This window comes from Dromaius novaehollandiae, chromosome 3, assembly GCF_036370855.1.
Source record: "Dromaius novaehollandiae isolate bDroNov1 chromosome 3, bDroNov1.hap1, whole genome shotgun sequence".
NCBI lineage: Eukaryota > Metazoa > Chordata > Aves > Casuariiformes > Dromaiidae > Dromaius > Dromaius novaehollandiae.
Genome location: NC_088100.1, coordinates 37301454 through 37322109, shown reverse-complemented (window position 1 = coordinate 37322109; position 20656 = coordinate 37301454). Strand labels below are relative to the sequence as shown.

General features: G+C 35.0%; 1 protein-coding gene across 3 annotated transcripts in view; it reads right to left on the bottom strand.

The window, feature by feature from the left end:
* The window catches only part of BCKDHB (branched chain keto acid dehydrogenase E1 subunit beta), a 140276-nt gene that overhangs the window by 6140 nt on the left and 113480 nt on the right, over positions 1-20656 (bottom strand). The gene's annotated exons all lie outside the window — the stretch shown is intronic.

The window sequence follows — 20656 nt, the reverse complement described above, 5'->3', positions numbered from 1 at the left end:
AGACCTTGACAGCCAACAAAAAATGGACACAGTAATAACTTTGCCAGATCAAACTGATGTTAACGCTAATCATCATCTCATTTTTTCCCCCATATCTTTGGCATACATATTCGCTTTCCAGACCAGACAAATGAAGGGACAAAATACGTCTCTCCTCCTGGCCTCTCTTTCATGGACTGCAACAACTAAGACGTCCTGGCCAACTTCCCCTCTCCTTGGCTCAGCAAAATGGAAGGTAAAGTTTTATCGGCCACAGTCCTTTTCCACCAGGCCCATAAAGAAAACAGTCAGACAGCTGTGTTTTTCTGCAGCAAAGTGCTAAGTATTTTCTCAGACTGATGAACTGTTTTGAATGCAACTTGCCTTGCAATCCACGGCAGCCTAGCTCTTATTGTCTATGCTATCTATACACCATGATATATGGCAGCATAGAAGGTACTCATAACACACCGTGACTATAACCTTTTTTTCCAGCTACCTCTTCTGTACAGTGTTAAGTGGCATTCTCCTTCAAGGTAAATGGAAGTAAAAAATTCAGAAAGTTTTCTGGTTGCATACAGTGTTGTTACATTTAATAGTAAAATAACTCAACTAGAAACCTCAGAGTCTGAATAGCTCTGAAGTAAACATATATGCAAACAGTGTAAAGGTATTTTTGAGATCCATTTTCCAGCACACTGTTGCTTTTTCTTGTAAAGTGAAAGATTCACATTAGTACAAAATGCTGGGAAATAGAGTGTATTAAATCCTTTACATGTCCATGAGATATATATGTTTTCTATTCAGCACGGGCGTGGTGTTCAAGGCCAAACTGCTAGCAAAGAGGATATTTTTATTTCTAATCAGTTCTTGCTTCCCATGTTGCGACTGCCAAATAAGACCATTGCTTTGGGACCATCCAATTTTGGCCTGTCTGAACCAATTCTACACTGCTTTTCTGGAGTAACTGTCACAGGATCATCAAGGAGGAGACACCTCTGTTTCGAGTCATAACAGGCTCTAAGAGGACAGCCCATCTCAAATGAAGTCTGTAGAGGACATCCGTTGCAGTTCCACTGAAAATATTCACTGCAATGGTCCCCATACGTTGGGCACCTGTGCAGAAAGCAGCACTGGCCCTTTCAGTAGGCCAACCGGCAGACAGTCCAAAAAGAGTTATCTTATACAGATTCTTGTTCACAGCGGCTGTATGCTATAAAAGTAAGATTGTATGAGAAACAACAGTTCACCTAATGAGGAAGACGATAGGGCCGCATCTGCTGTGCATATTGTTGTGTCAGATTTTTTGCACCTGTGCAGTTACATTCTAGAGAAACAGGACTGAGAGCATTAAACAACCAATGTCTAACTCTTTTTAAAGACTAATAACAGCTATCTATTGTACAAGCCTACCAGAGCAAGTCTACTGCAGTATTAAAGGGGTGGTAGAAGATCAACATTTAAAATTACGTGCATTTACTCTGTACTACTTGCGTATACAAAAGCCGATATTGGCCCAAAGCCATATTAAAGCCTTCGGTAAGTCCCTGCATATTTTGGGAAAGCTATTTTAAAAATCTGCTATCTTTCAAGGAAAAAGCTTAGGAAAAAGTAAAAAAAAACTTTAAAATTTAAATGTTTTTGGAAGTAAAGTAGGTATGGGGTTTCTCATTTGAGATAAAATGTTTCAAAATCATTTCTGAAAATCTGTCATACTTCTTTATTAGAATATCTACTAACTTTCAAAATTCAACTGGAGTAAAAAAAAAAAGTATTTTTTATTAGGGAAAAATGCTGAGAAAGGAACATGTATCGTTAAGAATGTAATATATGAAAATTGTTTTAATTAAAAAAAAATCCACATAAAACAAATTATTCTTCTTCCCACTTCCTAACTGCAAGAGTCAAATTCTGGCCCCAGTTAACTCAATATGACCTTTGCCAATTACCCTCACTTGCCTGAATTTCACTCAAAGCCTCCTAGGAAATACATCATTATATACTATAAAGGCATTTTAATTGGTCACATTCTTTAATCTCTACATGTGTTGTTTAATACCCATTTAGGAACACTTGTCAAAACAACTTAGGAGCATAGGTTCCACTAAAAATACATTCTTGAAACTCATGGCAATCAGTCATGACAAACGTGTCTGTCACACACACAACACTTCAAAACAATCTTGTGCCTTCATTTTCAGAAGGGATGTGAAAAACAAGGATTGCTACATGTGGCATGATCATGTTTCAAATACGTCCTCTGGTGTTGCAGAGACTACCAATATTTCCATAAATGACACTATTCTAGTATGCTAATGTGGAAAGCTTTATCCAAGACTTTTTTTACCTTTAGATTATCATTCAATAAGGTACTTATGTGTAAACTTTACTTTTATCACACAAGCAATCATATAATGAGATTCAGGTACTCAGTACCCACTTTCAGTGCATTGCTAAATCAGGGTCTGACTGTAAAAATGTTAAAAAAACCTGAAAAATTACAGGTATTGATAATGATATGCAATGGTACAACAAAGGATAAAATAACAAAACAAATACATTATTGAACATTACTGAAAGAAAATATTGCCCATTCTACAGCAACTTATAGAAAATTAAAGCAATCTGATACACGGTTTAGGGAAAGTACTTTTAGGCATCTGGCCAATAAGCAAATAGTTAAGAGTTTATTGCTGCAGAGCTTCTTTCCTCTGAAGGGAATCTATATCATTCTGTGTTTATAGCAAACCCCCCCCCCCATATGCAAATACCTCAGGAGGTAATGGTGAACCACTATTTAATGTGTTGCTGCAGTAAAAAAAAGCAAGACGGAGAACTCTGTACTGATAGTGGTCCCCTTAACAATCCTACTTAGGTCTTACTCTCTTTACTTCCATATGTTCTGGATCTATTTCACTTCTCCACTGACCGATATGATTAGAACTAGGAAAAAAGGAATTGTTTTTTATTTTAAAATTCTCCTACTCTGTAGAATACCCCCTAAGCTGATTAAACTTTCCCTTAAAACTCAGTTATTTCTGCAGCATTTTAGGCACTGGTGGTCTCTCCCACGCTATCCTTATTTTGTAACACTACAGATATTAAAAAGAGATGAAGAGCTACAAGCATATTACATGACTGCAGAGATACTGCATGAGAACACTGATTATACAATTACTTTTTCAGTTCAGGAATTTACTTTCTGCAGGATAACAAACATGAGCAACACGAACAGGCAGACTTTGATGGAAGTTTTAGTATTTCTTTTGGTATTATTATAATAAAAGTGAGACTAAACATAAGGTTAGGTCCATTACATAAGACAAACTATGGGAAATTTTTCATGCAAGACTACTTATTTTTCTACAGAGTTCAACTGCAAAATTTGGATGTAGTAACTGGATGGTCTGTTCACACCCAGGAACACAGGGACTAGTTGCAAAGCTTTACTTCTATTGTGAAGTTTCTGACAATTAAAATTCTGAATTTTGCTATCTCATCTCTAGGCTATAATAGAATGATAATAAAAAATACATGCATCTTTTTTTTTCCAAAAACTTTTCAGAGAGAAACTCATAACAGAATTAGAGATTCACTTTGTGTTCTAGTGTTTTTATTCCATGTATGCTACTGTCATAAATTACCATGTGATTTCAAACAGTTAAGAAAAACTATCCCATATCACTTTTAGATGAATTTTACATTTATTTTAGCTATTATTTCCCCTAATGAATTTTTAAGTGTAAATTTTTTCCTGTTGCAAGAATAAGGTGAATCTTACTGTAGGTTAATAGTAAGCATGGTGAGCTCATTTAAAACTTTTTCAATAAAGCCTTTTTTTCCCCCTTCTATGTCAAAGCTTCTTCTACAGTAAAGAAATTAGATGAAGAAAGATTTTCCAAAAGAAGCTTTCAAAATAGATTAGTTGATAAAACCCCCACTTTTTAAAAGGTGGATTTCTTGTAATAAGAACCAGCAGATAGTAAATACAGATTACAGGATTTTTCCCCTCTGGTTTCTGTTTATAAAAATCCTCTAATTTGAACAGTTTCCTTTCAATACGAAAAATCCAAGCATCTCCAGTTTTCATGTCTCACAGCTGTAGCATAATACTTTCTCTGACAGCTGCAAGAATAGAATTTGCTTTGATTTGCATATATATGTTACATCCTTATAAATGGTCACTTCTATGAGCTGCGTAAGTACTACATATTCATAAAATATTTTCAAGTTATTTTATTTTATTCTTTTTAAGAGGTAGACCTTTTTTTTTAACTGCTCAGCAATAGTCAACTTAAAATACTTTTATAAATCTGTTCCTGAATGTTGTAATGGTGATATGTTTTTTCCTCAAAAGTGAATCTAAAGTGATATATTTAAAAATGTTTAAATACTATCAAAAAGCTCCCTGCTTTTTGAGATCACGTAAAACAATCTTCTTATAACTTAGCACAACCTGAACATTTCATTTTATATGTTACCAGCTCTTAAAATTCACATAATTAATATCTTATCGAATATGGATAAAAAGTTCACTGCTAAAACTATGTATTTTATGATTGCCAAATGGATAACACTTTTATTTATGAAATATATCAGCAATTAAAAATAAGCAGTCGGGGGGGGGGGGGAATCTAGTCTGTACAAATTGTTGGCTTGTTACCATAAAAAAGCCATTAATGGTTTCATTGAAAATATTATCTTTATAGAACTGATTCACATAAATAATATTTAAAGATAAAGTCCGGTATAAAAGATAAAGTATTATACCATAAAATGAACAGACTTATTTCCTAATAATTCGCATCCCTCTTACATCCATCATGCTAAAACAAGCATTTAGTTCAGCTATTTTTAATCATAAGCATTGAATCTGTTTGCAGTGAATATATATTCTGACAACAGCACTTTTAAAATCCAGACATACACAATGTAATGCAACATTCCTTTTAAAAAGTGATACTCCTTATGAAGATATTTTCTCTAATGATTAATCCAACTTGTTTTAAATCATTCTATAAAGCGTTACATTATCACACCGATTTCAAAGAAAAAGAAAAAAAGCAAAGCTTTATATATGAATTCCCCGTAAAAAGACCTTTCCCAGAAATTAAACTGTATGTGCTTTTTAACTGCTGTTTTCATCCAAAGAGAAGTGCAAATGATTTACTGAGTTACTAAATATTACGTATTTCTTTTATATCTGACACATACGCATTTTTAGAAAACATATTTCTATGTATATCATATATTTAAAAGGTTTCCCAATAAAATGCTGAAGGAATTTGAACGAAGAGACATTACAATTGTGAGCAAGGTAAACTGAAAATAATAAAAGTTGAGATAACCCAGACAATATAAAATGTAAGAATACAAATATTCCTACGTCATAAATAAAGCACCGTCTTTTCAAAAGTGCTCTTTTCAGGCAGGATAGAATTTTTGATGGTATAGCCATAATTGCATTCCCTTAAGATGATGTTAGGTCACTATAGCAACTTTGGGCAGCTACACATCAGCAGCGGTCTTGCAAGCTAACACTGTTAATAAAAGCTCTTTTTCTGTTATGTGGAAGTAAAAATTCACAACTTGTTTGAAAGATTGAATGAACTTTTCTCAAAAATTAATATCTGGAGCATCCAGTATGTTTATTTTCTATAATTCTTGATACTTGGTTAATTTTTGTTGCAGATATGCAAGTCCATGTTTTGCTCCTGGCTCCTGCACTAGCTAATGACATTGAAAGGATGTTTCAGTTCCTTTATGTCACTGAAAAAAATGTGTATGTTGCACATTTTTCCAGACCACTTGCAATTTCTTTATACTACAAAATAACCAATTTGCTCTGTTAAGCTCATTACTTCCATTTCACAGAAAAGAATGTGCATAATTACACAGGTATATCAAATGCAGTAATATATGTTTCTTTGTGTTCTTTCTGTCATCTTCATCATCACTTGCACCTCTGGGAGTTTTAAACATCCTGAAAGAGGATCTGACCAGATATTCAAGATAGATTTCTCCCTCTAAGCTGGAATTAATTTTAGAAATCTACATGTATTATTTTGGTGGAATCATACCTTTTGTATCCCACTTGCACTGAAATGAATTGCTTACAAGCAAAATAACATTACTACTCATGAAATATTCACCTAAAAAGAAGAACAAACCAACTTCTCTAACCTCAGTATTTTGTGGATGACAGGAGACAGCAAGGGTTCTTCTACCTTAGATTTTACACAGGGTCTCATCACTATTCAATTTCATAACATTAATTTCAATTTCATAAACATTCATAAACAAAATTCAATTTCATAACATTATGTTATAATATTCCTGTTTTGCACAGAGACTTCTATATGGACTCCAAAATATTTTATTGCTTATTTTGTGTCTTTTTTGAGCTTCATTTGTTGCATCGCTTGAGACAACACCAGTTGTCTTAGAGAAAGACTGTCTGATGCAGCTAAGTTCTCATTCATGCAATGGTTTGAAGACTGTAGTCAAATTTTGGCTAGCTTCACAAGTGACCAGTCTTTAATAACCCAGTGCAAGACGGATACCATTCTTAAAAATCTATTTGTTAAATTTACAATAGAATCACTCCAAAAAAAGTTCATGGCAACAGCATTAACCTGAAGCTGTTAAGATTAGAGCCTCGGTCAGTGACCATAGAAGTTCAGTTGTTTGGTGGTAGAGCCCTACAAAAAGAAACCACATCACATTCACAAAGTACTTACAGAAAGAAAAAAAAAACTTCTGTTTGGGTTAAGCAACTTATCCTTTCCACAAGAGGACACAAACAAATACAAAGAAATTTTCATTTCTTCCCATCCTCCTGTGTGTTTTATGTTAAAAGGCTGAGTCTTTCCATGAAGATGTTACACAATTTAAATTCAACTTGGGGGAGCCTAGGACTAGAATTATATTCAATTCAAAATGACACACTGACAGAAATGAAGTTCCTTCTGGTAAATTTATAGTTTGTGTTGTTCAGAGCATGAGATATAGCAGCAGGCACTATTCTTCTCCACAAAACCAATGCAGCGAGACAGAAAAGCTCAAAAGCATGTAGTAAGACTTCCAGATTGCCAGAATATGCTATTGTCTTAAATGAACCAAAACAGTGCTTTTTGGTAAGGGAAGTCTTTTGATATTTAATTGTGATCCACTTGAGGAACACTTCCCTCCCCCCCCTTTTTTTTAATACTAGAAATACTATTTTTCTAGACATTTATTGCTGCGCAATTTTGAAATATGGAAGCAATCTAAAGTCACTCCTACAAATTATATATTCTATACACTTTATATCCAAAATACCACAAAATTCTTCAAAGAGGTACTATATATTCTGTAGAGCAGTAAACAGCCTTATACTGTGCTCACTGCAAATTATCTGTTCTATAGTAAATCCCAAGCTTACTGTGCACGTTCTTATAATCAGCACAAGGACTCTCATGTTTTCTGAAAGTTTGCCCTAAACCCCACAGATATCTATAATGACTTCCAAGGTCCAAGAGCACCTGAAGATACTTGCTTTATTTAGTTAGCTGGCATTACTAACTCATCTGCTTAGTCAATGATCCTGCCAGCTGTTACACACGTATTAACGGAGATGAACAACTCAAGTGAAATCATTGGAACTAACATGCCTACATAAAATGATTTATATGTGAAAATGTGTGCAGATTAGAAGTCTTTTTTCTTCATGAACAAACAAGATAGTAAGCATTTGTTCAGCTTTTTAGTGAGGATCATCCTGCTTTTAATTACATCCTTTGCCTTTTAATCACAAAACTAGGAATATTAATATCATCAGATTTTATACTTTCAGATCATCATCTGTCACCCATCATTATCATCATTTAAGTGTTCTGCAAAAACATCTCCTTGTTAAGGCTCAATGTGCCAGAAATAACTGGAAAGATTTGCTTTTAAGAGCTTTAATAGCCAGTAAGTGATCTTTTTATTTTTACAGCTGTTTAGATAGTTCGGATATTCTTGCAAAGACAGCCGTGTCAATCTACATATCTTGCACAGTAAAACCCTCATATGAGTACTTCATTCAACATACACTAATGAAATTCTAAGGAAATGTAATTTCAACTGCTGCTATTAAATAATTTAAGACAACAGACTTCCCCTTTTATATCGAAGCGTTTGCATTTTTGCGACAGCATAATGAAAAACTTGCCATCGTCGTTGAACACACCACTACTGCAAAACTGGAGTTTAGCCAGTCAGCCAGGGAGATCCAAGCACAAAGGAAATGATCCCTTTCACCTATAAAAAGGTGAGGACTTACCTAGAATTTTTCCCCACCATTTTTTAGTATATAATGTTAGCAAAACAAACCCTCAGCAGGGGGAAAATATTAGGTTCCTTCGAACAGATGTATAAGAAACTTTACAGTATATTCTTTAAATCAAACTGCTGTTTTTCTTACATATTTACTTTACAGGAACCTGCTTGATGATTCAGACCTTCAGGCAGATGTATTGTAGTACAAAGCTTGGGCTTGTATTAAATATCCTCTTATATAATGGCTAAAATAACTGTTAGAATAAAAATCACCTCTTTGAGCTTGTATTAAATATCCTCTTATACAATGGCTAAAATAACTGTTAGAATAAAAATCACGTCTTTGAGCTTGTATTAAATATCCTCTTATACAATGGCTAAAATAACTGTTAGAATAAAAATCACGTCTTTGAGCTTGTATTAAATATCCTCTTATACAATAGCTAAAATAACTCTTAGAATAGAAATCACCTCTTTATACTTTCAAGTCAACTTTCCTATGGAAACAAAAAGCTGAACAAAGAGAAATGCGAGGAGGTTTTATGGAAAGAGTATTCTCTAGAAAAAATACTCAGAACCACTGAATGAGCTGTACCAAAGACTTAGATTCTGGGTACAGACTACCGTCAAAATTTTTTATGAAATTAGGCACAGCTTTCTTACAATTAGCTTTTCTCCCTTCCTAAAGAGATGTACATTCTTGATAGTTTTAACCTCTTTCTAGTACAATTCCTAAATTATTCCTTACACGAACTGGTTACATAACAATTCCACCGTTTAAAAAAAAGGGGGAGGGGGATTAGTGTTACTCTCCTTGTTCCAGTTACCACTATATAAAAGAAAACCTCCAAGATAAAAAGAAATTAATACTTTATTAATTTTTTCACTCATAAAAAGTTAATATAGCTCTGTTATATTTAGAAGAAATGAACTGTAAATGAAATCTGCTCAGTTTAAAATGTTTAATAAAGCTATCAAAGAAATTATTATATCTCTTATCTTACAAACTGCTCTAAAATTGAAGATCATGAATAACATATTTCAAAGACTATGACATTTTAGTTTAATGTTATCCTAGAATTAACAATTCAAAATTTCCAACCTGATCTTGAAGTATTAATGAGCTATGTGTATAAAAACATGTGTGTGGGAACCGTTAAGTAGCCAGCACCATCATTTAAGAACAAAAACACGTACAACAGAATTAATTATGTTTAAACAATAGAGACATATATTAGCGAAGGTTAACTTTATATTCTAAGAGTCTCGCTGAAGTTTTCATTGGATTAAGCCCAAGTATTTAACTTGGTCTATGTCTTGGAACTGGCTGTTTAGATTTCATACTTGAAATGATGACCTGAACTTTATTTTTACATTAAATCAATTATGGAATTCTATTTTTCACTCCACTAAAACTTTCTACTTTATGGCCAAAACCATAAATCTTTCATGTAGCCTAATCCACCTCTTCCACCAACGACATTTGCATTTGCATAAAAAATTTTTTAATGAAGAAACTGATTGAAGAACTGAAATACCTACACAGCTACCTTAATTAACATGAAGCAGTTGGCATCACTTTTTTTCTCTCAGTTAAACTACAGTTGCCATATATTTAAAGGAATGAAATGTAAAAATAAGCTAATGGTAATATTGAAAAAAGAAATTGCAATTGACTGCAAGCTGTGATTTTTTTCCCTGTATCACTGTTAAATTAAAATGTTTCCCTCATTTAAGTTAATTAGGAGGTTCTTTCTCAATGTATTCCGTAAATAACATTCTTGCTGAGATTAATCTTTCATCACATGCTGCATTCTACAGGAGTGGATATCACTAGCTAATGATTTTGAATATCACAAATATCAAATAGAAGTACAGTACAAATGAGGATTATTTTACTATTTAAGAGGTCTGATCCTGTGTAGCTAACCAATAAACGATGACAATCTGCCTTCCTTGAAAAAAGAAATTCCACAGGTTGCATTAAAGCAGGACTCTTTAAGACTTAAGAAAATCTCTATTAATTCCTTTTTTCAATATTTAAAATAGTTTTCGAAACTCACTGGCTTCTTGTTTCACCTAATCTCCAAGTACTATAATTATACGGTAGCATAAACTCTAACTGCTCATAATCACGGAGATTGTGATATATGATATATAACAGGAAGCATAAAGAGAGAAACCCAAAAGTTGAGTTCTGTGGAAGGCTCAGCTTTTATTTAGGTTCATTTCCTCTGCTGGTGGCCAAAACCACTGTTGTTATGATCAGAATTCCTGTCACATAAAGTCACTACCAATGGCAGAAGTCAGGGATTAGGTGCATTGACATTGATGTACTCTTCCAGCTGTGCAACCACAAAACAAAAACACATTTTTAAACAATGGTTATCCATTCTGGGAAATTCCTGCTTTCACCAGCCCATGTGTCTGAATTCCCCTCAATAAATCAGACCTCCATGCTACGTCCAGCTGAACAGTTTTTCTTTCCAGAACTTCTGAGAAAGCACAGGAACACAGGACTGGAGACGATCTCAGAGCTCAACTCCAGTCTCCGCTATCACAGAAAGCCAGTTTCTAGCACATATCGATCATGTTTGATAGTAAAGCTAGTTACTCTTTTCTTCTTCTTTTTCTTTTTTTTTTAATCCCCAGTCCTTCTGCTTCACAGGTGATCTGGAACTTTTCTTGTAATTAAAACCCTTTTTTCTAATTTCAAGCCTAAATGTTCCCAGTATTACTTTAATTAAAAACAGCTTCTTCTCTGGTGCTTACCTTCACTCATTTCCCCAGCAGACTTGTAAATAGGACTTACCTTCTCTAGTCTTCTTTTTGATAGGGGAAATAAGACAAGCACTGTTAAGCTCTTGTCATAAAACAGGCTCTCTGCACCCCTTGATTACCCTAGCAGCTCCTCTCTGACATATTCTGGTTTCAATTCTTGTTTCTTAAAACTAGTTGACCAGACTTCTGCACAACATTGCACATAACATCCTACCCTTCTAAAACAAAATGAATGCTTCCCTATTTCTGCTATATGACTCCCTGCAGTTGCATGCTGGAACTGCACTTGCGTTTTTATTCCAACTGCACTGTGTTGGTGGTACACAAGCGAGCAGAAGACAACTGATACGCTAGCTCTTCCCTTTTTGCCCAGCTATAGCTATAAGCTTATGCAAAAAAAAAAGAAAAAAGGTATTAGACCATTGCTATTTGACTTTATACTTTATACAACTAGACTGTATTTATTTCTGCTCCTGAATCCTCAGCATCATCCAGCTTCATTGCAACATTCTAATTTCTAGTCTATTAACAGACCAACTTTAAGATTGACAAATTATGATGATTTCTATTTTTTGTAACTATGAAACTAAAGGAAGTGTTAAGACCTAAACCAAGTCATAAGGAACTCTGCTAATACCCTCTTGCAACTTCATAACTGTTTGAGAGCCCAATCTACTGCAACCTCCTCATAAGAGAGCAGTTCATTATATACCTTGCAGTTCTTCTACTTTCAAGATTTTGTAATAGCAAGATCTAATCTATCATCTGTTTAGTCTGGCACAACATACATCTGCTGTATAAACCCTGGCAAATACATGTAACATATGAAGTTCAAGAAAACATCGGCTTGACAAAAAATTATACCAGCTTACAACAACTGAAGAAAACAAGTATTTTATGCTTTTAGGAGGGAATTCAGAGCCATGAAGATGGAAAAGCAGTGTTTTAAAGAAAAAAAGGAGCAGGTACAAAAGTTATGGTTTTTTTCTCATTTTATTTGATGACTACATTAATTCTAGATTTTGCATGTCAGTTGGTAGAAATACAGTCAACCAATTTTGCTAATGATTGTAAGAATCCTCCAGACATTGCAGCGATGAGTTTATACCACTGAAGGTACAGTTTTAAGTGTCTGACATTGTACTTTGTTTTGCTCAAGACAAGAAACATGCTCTCAAATGTCTTTTTTGTGGTTAGTTAAAAAAAAAAAAAACCCACAGAGAAAAAAAGCTCACATGTAACACATTATGTTCATGGCCTTGTATCCCCTATGAATTCAGGGATACTCCAAAAATTATGGGTTTTGTTGGCTGCATAGTTTCCTATCCATGGTAAAATCAATATTATTCTGAATACTCTACAGAAATAGAGGTTTAAGCAGCTTTCTGTGAACAGTATATAATTCTTCAAGATACTTGTACTTATTTTAGTGGTCACCACAAAGAATATAGAGAAAGAAAAGCTTAACATTTAGTGGTTAATAAACAACTATAGTCTAGAAGACCCTCTGACCAAACAGCAATGGATGAGGTTTACTGCGGTGTGGTGAACACAGCATGCTGAAACTTAGTTGCTGCTTTGCAGTTTTCTTAGTACATAAAATGGTTTCCAATAACCAATCATCTTTCGAAGGATTTCTTCCTTATTTGATACAACTTTTCTAAATGACTGCTTGCTGTCTTGAAACTGATATTTTCAGGGCTTTCTTCCTTCTGCTTTATTTCCCCCCAAAAATGGGAATATGAAATATGTATCTGAATTTCTCAGCCCTCTCGACCAATGTTTAACTACTCTTCTCACTCTGTGTTGTGACATCTCATTTTAAGTTTGTCAGCTTCTTTAAAAACAAAAATAAAAATATTAAGACAGGCTTTTTTCCTTTACTATGTGATTTTTCCTTTCGGGTGGGTCACTTCAGATAGTGTCAAGTGAGTGGTTTTAATTAAGTAAATTTCAGAATATTACTATGGCAATGGACAGCTAATAAATTTGAAATAACAATGACTGCTAACACCACAAAGAATGTGAACATCTTTAATGGGGTTATTCTCAATTGCCATATATCTGCTTATCCGGGTAGTAATGTGGGCATTGACAGACCAGAGGCTGGATGTGCCAAGCCATTTAAGCCCTTAAAAGTGAAGACAGAGACAGGGAAGGCTCACAAAGGCAATCGAGGGGATAGATTTAGAGACATGTTAGCTTTCAATGTGCAAGGAGGGCAGTAGTCAGGAACTAGCAATGCCCCAGCTGGAGACCACTTCAGCTGACACTGCTTCAGACAAAAGAGCAAGGGTGAGTGAGTCTGATTTTGTGCAAACTTGCAGCTGCTATCCACTGTAACCCAACAGCTCAAGAAACAAATCCCTATTGAATATAAGAAAAGGAGACATCATTCACACAACAGCCTTATTTTTTTTCACATGAGGGCATCAAGTAGTTGCAGAGATGGGACAAATGCTCTCAGCAAAACTGAATTGATCTGAAATCCATTTAGTACCAAATTGGACCAGTACCTAGTGGGACCGACCATTCACAGTAGTAAAAGGGACAACTGCACTTTAAAAACCACCTGTGTTTCATTCTCTTTTCTGTCCTTATCAACTGCCAAAGGAAATACAAATCTTTATGGACAAAAAATAATAAAATACAATAAGGACTAAGTTTTTGTGTGTTTTCAGTACATAGTTGGTGAAAGGTCTTCAGATCTTTCAAGCTTCTTGAAGGCCTGCTGGAATTCACAAAGTTGCCATATTCATATCACCTTTGAAGGTGAATGAAGATTGTAGGCAATCAAAAGCATTATAGAAGAAAATAAAGTGCCATTCATTAGGTGTCCTAATAATTTCTGGAGGACTTCCTAGAAAATCATTTCAGCATGACATCTGATGGAAATTGCCATTTCCTAAGAACCTTCCAGTTAGACAAAATGCCTTAGCCATTTATGACTACTGAATGTGTGCACATATATAAACTGATAAGGAAAGATGTCTAACAGAAGACACTGTTCCACACTTATAACCCTGTGCACTTCTAAACCTGTAAGTAATTTTGTATGCAGTATACAGAAGCGTGTTTCCCTCTGGTAGCTCAAAACCCCATATGAACATCTCAGAAGTTCAGATCTTCCTACTCAAAGCTAAATCAGAACTTCTACTATTTTCATATAAAGAATAGTAGGAGATTCTTAATAACCTTTGGAGGGATGGTAACATGCACATTTAGTTACTTCATCCTATGATGCTTATATATATGAGAAATCCTTTTATGAATATCCTGTATATAGACAGTGATTAAGTACCTAAAGATTAGAGGATTGAAAGGAAATTAGATTTCTCAGTTTTAGTTTAACTGAGCAGTACAGCTCTCTAAAGAGAAGTCATTAAAATGGTCTTTGAAATGCAACATTGATGTAATTTTAGTTTTGAATAAGCCTGAATTGCTTATTCTCTTACTTATTCGGTTTCTTGCTCATCTGAAGCATTTTGGATACATTTTGAAGATAAATTGCTTATCTGAAGCATTCTGAATAAATGGGACAATTTGCTGACTCAATACAAAGCAGTATATGCTGTTACAAATGATATTTTCAGGGACATTTTCTCTCACTTCTGCCATTTCGGATCTAATATATCATAAGTCCATCAACACATTTACTAGCATATAATTTCATTAATTCCCTTGACCCCATATATATCGATTTTGACTCAGACATATATGTGTATACTGTGAGCTTGATCTTGACACCTACAATATACACACAGGAATACTCTGTGTTAATCTTTTATGTTTGAAATTTCATATTCCTGGCCAAAGAGCATTCATAAGCGCAAGGTTCATTCCAGTGATCACAGCAGAACAGAGAAAGAAAATAGGCGATACAAGATATAGCAGCTGCACAGGACATACCTAGGCACATTTTCCAGGTTTCTTGATATGAATACACTGAAATCTTGTGTCATTGTCTTAGTGGAATGAGTATCCTTCTGCAACATATCCTTTGTAAGGATTTTTATTTTTCTTTAATTTCACATTGGTACTACCTCTGCATATAACTTGGTGACTTATATTACTGAACACTTCATTTGTCAATCCCTTGCAGGGAAAAAAATCTATAATCAAAATAATTTTGTAGATTAAATGGTTGAATTTTGCTGTGTAAGGGATACTTTTCTCATTACAAAAAAGAAAACACAAAATTCATGGTTTTCTCAACATAAAGAATTAAATACAGTATCCTAAAGTTTTATATATAAAGTTAGAAATGTTCTTATCTCTAAGATATGACAGATATGACAACTATTTAGTACTCCAAAAGCTACGCTGAGATATTTGAAGAATTTTTTAAACCCAAACTTACTCAGTTTTCATTTCAATTAATCTCTCAAATTTTTCAAAATATTAATTTTAATATTAATTTAAATTTAATATTAATTAAAAATAACACTTTTTCAAGTCTGAGAAGGGATCTTAAACACCCTACTGAAACCTAGCAAAGCTCTTTAAGAACAGACCAAATGTCACTGTAAAATGACATCTTACTTAAATGGCAAGTCACCATTTTAAAGGAGAAGCAAAATAATAATAATAAAAAAATCTCAGATATACCACACATCCCCCCAATTTGTCTGGTAGGCAGTGAGGGAAATCATCACGAAAGTCAATATCTGTTTTACAATCTTTTCATCCTAATACCCACTCTAAAAACTCAAAGCTTTTTCATTTTTCCCCATAAACAATGAATTCACTTCTCTCTCTCTGTGCCTAATGATTACTATTCAACATAAAGTACATAAAGGTCATAGGCCAGCGGCATACTAAAGTAGCTATCTTGAGTAAAGCAGCCTCTGTATTCTTGAGGACCATTTCTATCAGCTCAGGGCAAGGCAAAAACAGCCAAGTTTTGGAAGCACTGTAGCTGAACTAGTGAACCTTGCAAGCCCTGATACCCCAAGAAATATCCCTGATCTGACTGACTTAAGAACTATCCAATGTTTCCAGAGCTAGTTAAAATCGGTTCCTGGGATGGATCTGACTCTGTCTTTCAGATGGTCACTCTTGGTTTAGGTCAGCACATCCAATAACACTGCCTGAAACACATGAGGCTATACCTAAGCTACTGGTTTCCAAACACTTGCAGGAGATCCAATATTTCGGCAAGAATTATAATTGCCAAAGAATTCTGAGTGCACTTGACAATATATGAAGGCACATACTCACTACTACTTTCCCAGACACTAATATGCTTTGGACCAGGCCCCATGCCATAAGCGAAAATATAGATTATATTGCTAATGCTAACTGACAGCAGATAATTAGGTGTATATGTGTGTGTAAGGGGGAACTGGGAGAACTCTGAAATTGAACTTTTGAACTCTCAAGCAGAAGCCCACTACTTGCCAGCTGCATCTGGTAGCGGATGGTTGTAAATCTTGCTAACACCTGGACTAAACCAAAGTGGCATGTCCCAAATCTTCCAATTATTAAAGAGAGAAGAGACAGAACCATCAATTAGGAGGCTGAAGACGTTGCGCTTCTGCACATAGACTATTTAGATTGGGAAAAATGGTGGCTTGGCACAACAAGAAGAGCTGGTGTCAAAAGAAGATGAAGATCTTGGCTGGAGGAAAAATCCTGGAGATCTGAGAGCTGCATGGAGATGAACCCTGGGGATATCCAGGGACCGTGGCCGCTAACAACGGAGACGGGTAACTGTGAGCAGCTACACAACACAGACCAACACAAATTTCTGCCCGACTGTCCCAGGCCAGCAGCAACCTCCCTGCCAGGAAGGGGAGTCGAGACCTAGTGAAGGCAGTGCTGTGGGGGGAGCGAGTGAGATAAGCAAGAAAGATAAAAGCTCAAATCTCATTGGTTCTTCCCACTACCCAGATCCACTATCCAGATCCACTATGGTTTTTCATATACTCTTTCTCACTCGTGACACCTCCTTACTGAATTTTCCTTTTTTCTCTGCAGTGGAAGCACAGTGAGTCATAGATACAATGTGAGAAACCTCTGGAAAGTTGACCTCATCTTCATACTTTCACAGTGAGTTCAAAACTAGGATTTTATTGGTAGATAATGTAAACTAAACACATTTAAGCTATAACCAGGTTTTACTACCAGAGAGTTCAAAAGCTTTCTTCAATATGTGACAGAACTATTAATTTCTGGTCTAGAAACGCAAGTTTCAGGCACAAATGGAAGAAAAATCAGATCAAGAGAAAAGAAAACCAAAAGAGATCTTGAATTCTGGAAACCTCGATCCACAAAAGGTCTCAGAGACCTTAGGGAAATATTACACAGATTCCTCAACTGCGGAGTGCCTGGCATATCTTAGGTGCCTACATTTTGCTGGTAAAATTGTGCGGACACCTAAAGCTCTGTTCCTGTTCCTGCACTCTAAGAACTGCTTCCATCTTAGCAGTGCTCTCCTGCTCCCGCAGGTGATTCTGTTCAGACCCCTCAATGTAGATGTTATGCAGCCCAAATCCCTGGAGAAATCCAATGAAGTAGCTGCACTGCAAGTAAAGCACTGAATTATCACCAGAAAGTAGCTTACACACAAACTTTCCTTCAAGGTTCCTATCTATAGAAAGACTAATTTTTGAAGTATTCACATTAATACAAATAAGGGGCACACAGCCAACTGCCTCCTCAGAGAGCAGAGTTTCATACCCACCTCATGTCTCTCTTATTTGGATGCTAAAAAATAGGACTAAACCAGAGTGAGGAGCATTCTCCCCATGACAGCCCAAGAAGCAGTGCCACCCCAAGCAGCAGAGAACGCCAGGCTCGCCAGACCAGAGAGCACAAGTATGACTGCACTGCCTAATGGTTGGGCGCTCACCCAGGAGATGGGAGCTTCCAAACTCCCGTTCCTCCTCATACGCATATTTTGCCCAATGGCTGTGAAAGTAGAATTGAGAAACAGATCAAGGAAGAGATTCAAATACTAAATCAATAATGTCATGTTTTTGTCAGAAATTCCATCTGGAAAGAGACTGATAAACTGCCTGTTAAAACTGCATAAAGATTTGACACTGGCATGTTCTGACAACATTTTGACAAAAAATCCACAGCCAGTCCTAATAGAGTCACATTATCTTTCTTCCTAATGGATCAAAGGGTTGCACACAATTAGCTTCCTGCCTGACTAGAAAGGTAGGCTTGCAGGGGCTAAGTACTAGGAGCTCCAAAATTCTGGAACTGGATAGTCATTCATCCTCCAGGTCCTCTGCAATTTTTGTCCATCTCTCTGCTTCTTTCCCTACAGTTATTTCCTTGGACCTAGTCATGACACATTCAAATATAAGAGTTTGTCCATCTTTCATAGTTTATCTTAAATAAAATACTGAAACTATGTTAGGCAAAGAGACAGATACATTATGTTTCTGACTTCAGTATTTCATAGATGAAATGTGATGCTTGTTTCTCTTGAATAACACCAGTCAATGCTAGCCACCCAAGGGGCCTTCCAGGATTTAATTACAGAAACTTGGGCTTGCAGATAACTTCTTTTCTGTGACAATGCTGAACAGTATAAATTTGGCTGCGTTCAGAGCAGCAGCCAATCTTAAAGTATTTAGGATTCGTTCATTTCAGCCGTCCAACAAAAGCATGGAGCTTTTACATTATAATGTGGGATTTTTTTTTTTTTTTTTTTTGAGTTCTTGCAGGAACACCATCTGAGTTGTCCTTGGACTCAAAAAACCCAAAAGCTGTTTCTTCTATGCTTTCTGGATTTCACTGTTACTAGTGTTCCTGCTTCCCCGCTGGGATATCTTAGGTCTGAGGTTTCATGATTCAAGGCAATTATATCATACAAATTGAAAGTTAAAACAATTCATTTACACATATATTTATACTGCTCCAAAGATTTTATACACTGAGATCGGATAGTAAAGCACACTGAACTAGCCTTGTGTTTCAGCTTCAGCTGACAGATGATTCACATTTAGTAAATAATTGCTTTGAAACAAGATGACTGCAATTCATTTTACAGTTTGTGTATTTTTATAATTATAATATTATTTCCTAATCTATTTTCCACACTGAATTAATTACATTATTTGGCAAAAACAGAAATGTAGCCCATGAAGTTTCCACTGCATTATTCAAAACTGTTCCTGATTATAAAACCTTTACGCTATGAGCTGCTGTTAATAGGAAATTTTTACTTCAATTGTAAAAAAATAAAATAAAATAAAAGTTTCTGATACCATGCTCAACGATTTTTATACAATAAAATCATTTTTAAGTAATGGAAACTTAGGTTTCAGGCATCAATGTACTGATCAGTATTTTTTTTTCAATCCAAAACTTTTATTTCTAAATAGCTAATACTGCTTTTAATAATTTCAGTATTTTTCTAATCCTCAAAATTAATTTTAATAGTCCATAGAAAACAATAAATGATAAACAGGTCAATTTAGCAAAGAAAAAGTATATTTAAAATTACTGTTCTTTATCTAAGAGAGTTTTGGTAATCTACCATAAAAAGGAAATTTCATGCTATGAAACAGGCACATAAATGCCTTTCAAATTTTAAAGCTGTAATGCTACTACAAACTTAAACACATGAAAGCAATCAACTCAAATTGCAATCAATCATCTTCTGCTAGGTTTATAGAAAACAAAGCTTTAAAAATACTACTTATTTGAAATTGTAATACTTTTTAGATATGCTTATTGTATACTTAAATAAAGTTAGAGGTAATTTATGACTTTTAATTACCAAGCTAGGTCTGAAAAAGAAATATACTGTCTGAAGTAATAACAAAAGCATACATTTTCTGTTGGATATGTTTTGTAATTACTGTTACTAATATTTACAGAGAAAGAAACCTTTAATTAATTTATTCTAATATTTACAAATTACCATTCTGAATTTTCTCCTATGAAAACAAAAGGGCTTGCTCTAAATATCAGAAAAGGTTAATGCTGCATGAAGATTAACAATTCCAGCACTGTGAGTTGTGAAGCACTTTCAGGTTTTACTTAAAACTCTCACACCTCAGGCGACAGCAATAAATAACACAAAGAATTAAGTTCCCAGAAGTCAGAGTACCTGGAAATTGGAAAAAGTCTATCAGAGGCTGGCACTTAAAATTTCATAAGGAAATTATCCCGCTTTGGACAAAATCATTGATGATATTGGATACAACTTCTGTTGCAGTCTTGAATCATAAACAGATTTAATTTTATAATGTTACATGGTGATTAAAAAGCAGTACAGAACAAGTTAGCAAAACAACGCAGTAAATATTTTTACTGATCAAACACGTCACAGCCCACTGAACTGTAAATTTACAAACAACAAACATTTATTTCGTAAATCAACTGCCTGGTTTGGTTTTTGTGGACTGAGTCCTGCAGCACTCAGACAGGACTCCAATTCAACAGGTATTTGCTTGTACAAGAAGATGGGCATCCACATCATCAAATATAAGTATTTACGTGTTCTCAGGCCAAAACCTGTAAAAGCTAATTACCTTAGCTAACAACCGGTTCTGCTTTATGCTTAATGTAACTCAAATGATCCTATACAGCAACTACAGCTTTGAGCGCTGGTCTGGAAGTAATCACCTGC